This window comes from Mauremys reevesii, linkage group 12 (assembly GCF_016161935.1).
Source record: "Mauremys reevesii isolate NIE-2019 linkage group 12, ASM1616193v1, whole genome shotgun sequence".
Lineage (NCBI taxonomy): Eukaryota > Metazoa > Chordata > Testudines > Geoemydidae > Mauremys > Mauremys reevesii.
In genome coordinates this window covers 22,209,851-22,212,058 of record NC_052634.1, presented here as the reverse complement: position 1 = coordinate 22,212,058, position 2,208 = coordinate 22,209,851, and the positions used below count along the sequence as shown (strand labels likewise).

Sequence of the window (2,208 nt, the reverse complement as noted above, 5' to 3'; positions counted from 1 at the left end):
CACACAGCTCTCCCTGATTTCAGCTGTTAGTGAGGGAGCCTCACTGCTAGTGCAGACTGGGCAGTTTCTTGCAGGAGAGACACTGTCCCAAAGCAGGACTAATGCTTAGAGCTGGTTATCAGTGATTTCAGATCTGTTGGTCTGCAGCAAGACTCTCCATTGAGTCTTAACCAGCTCTGTTATTACACAGGGAAGAACAAAAGGGTGAAATGGGGCCTGGAACCCTTAAGAAGAATCCACCCCACCGAGTACAACACTTGTCGCTACCTGCTCTCAGCCCCACTGAGAATGTTTTGGGGGTCACGCCTTGGCTTTATCAGCCTAGGGGGGTTTCAGAAAATACTATCCAGCAGGTGCTCCAGTGGTACAATTGGTTAGTGTACAGTACTTATAGGGCAGTGCTGAGAGAAGCTATGCTGAGGTTGTGAGTTCAAATCTCACCTGGAACAGTGGTTTTCATTAACCACATGGCATCACCCCCCCATTTGGCCCTGTGGAATGTAGAATTCCAGCCCTGGGACACTGAGGAGGGGAGGAGTGGGAAATGCCCCCTTCAATTATTACCTCCTCTCCAGAGGGCAGGTGAGAATCTACAATCCTTTCTCCTCCCTCAGCCCTGTGCCAGGATCCCTCAAGCAGAGCCTGGAGTCCTGCCCCTGGCGTCTGTACTATTGACAAAGACTAAGTGACAAAGACAAAACACTCAAATCCCGCCTGGTGCGGGGAGCCAGGTTTGCTCTTCAAATTCTGTCGTTGGTACATTTCCAGGCCTGGGAATGTCCCCCAACAGCATTGAATGGGAAGCTGCCTGCAGAACAGTGACACTGCACAGAGCTCCTGCGGAGGAGGGGTGGGAATTAGTAACATTTTGAGGATCGTTTGGGAAATGAGCCTTTGCTGACAAGGTTTGTCTCTGTTCATATTTCACCTTCAGGTGTTATGTTGAGGGATCTTTAGTATATTTTTGGGAAGTTAATAACTATCTCCTCAACTTTATTTACTCAACTTAAAAATTGGTGTCACTTGATTTTTGCATCTCCCTGTGAAAATACAACTGACACGTGTGGCTTTCTACACAGGGTCATGATGTTAAAGTTGAGGAATTCAGTCTCTACTTCTGGCCGGGGGGGGGTGTTGCTTTTTTACAGCTGCCTCACGGCCAGGCACACCGGGCTGTTAGCTGCACCCACGGTCCTTGCCAGGGGCGCCTGCTGAACCCTGGGCAGCTGCACTGCAGTGCTGGGGTGACTGCAGGTGGAGAAGCTGCTGTGGAGCAATGTAGAGCAGGTGCAGGAAGGAGACGGGGTCACTATTCACATTCTGAACTGCACAATTTTCCAAATTTGGGAATAGATTAATCGATTCATAGACTTAAGGTCAGAAGGGACCATTATGATCATCTAGTCTGACCTCCTGCGCAACGCAGGCCACAGAATCTCACCCACCCACTCCTGTAACAAACCCCTAACCTATGTCTGAGTTATCGAAGTCCTCAAATCGTGGTTTAAGGACTTCAACGTGCAGGGAATCCTCCAGCAAGTGACCCGTGCCCCATGCTGCAGAGAAAGGCGAATGTCCGATAACAATTCTAAGGGGAAGGTGAATGCAGAGCTATGACATTGGAGATGCCCAGACCTCCAATGGGGGCAGCATGGAAATTAATAATGGGAAGATCACTTGCAAAATTAGTCATCACTGACAAGCTTTGTCTCTGTTCCTATTTCACGCTGTGGTGTTAGTTAGAGGAATCAGTACAGATTTTTACTATATTAATTAAACACTTAATTTTATTTAACCAAGACAAAAACTTAGTGTCACTTATTTTTTCTCTGTCCTAGCAAGAATGAATTGAATTTTGTGACTTTCTGGAAAGTGCAGCGAGATTAAATGTGGGGAATTCAGTCTCTGTGTTTGTGAGCTGATGTTTTCCTCTCACAGGTCAGTGCCTGCATTGAAATACCAAAAGGGATCTAAGGGCTGGTGTACGCTGGGCACTTCACTGGCAGAGCAACGTCTCTCAGGGTATGAAACCCCCCGTCCACCCATATAGTTACAGTGACCTAAACCCTGGTTAGATAGTGCTAAAGAAAAGGAAGAATTTTTCTGTCAATGCAGCTATTACAGGGATGGGAAAACCTCTCCACTGACTGTCTACTCCAGAGTGCTATAGCAGTGCCACAGCAGCATTTTAAGTGTAGACAGAGTGAA

At 47.4% G+C, this 2,208-nt stretch overlaps 1 non-coding gene across 1 annotated transcript; it reads left to right on the top strand.

Moving 5' to 3' along the window:
• Positions 1–355: 355 nt before the first annotated feature.
• Positions 356–449, top strand: TRNAI-UAU. The gene is made up of 2 exons: positions 356–393; positions 414–449. It is a non-coding gene; the product is annotated as a tRNA-Ile (tRNA).
• The last annotated feature ends 1,759 nt before the right edge of the window (positions 450–2,208 follow it).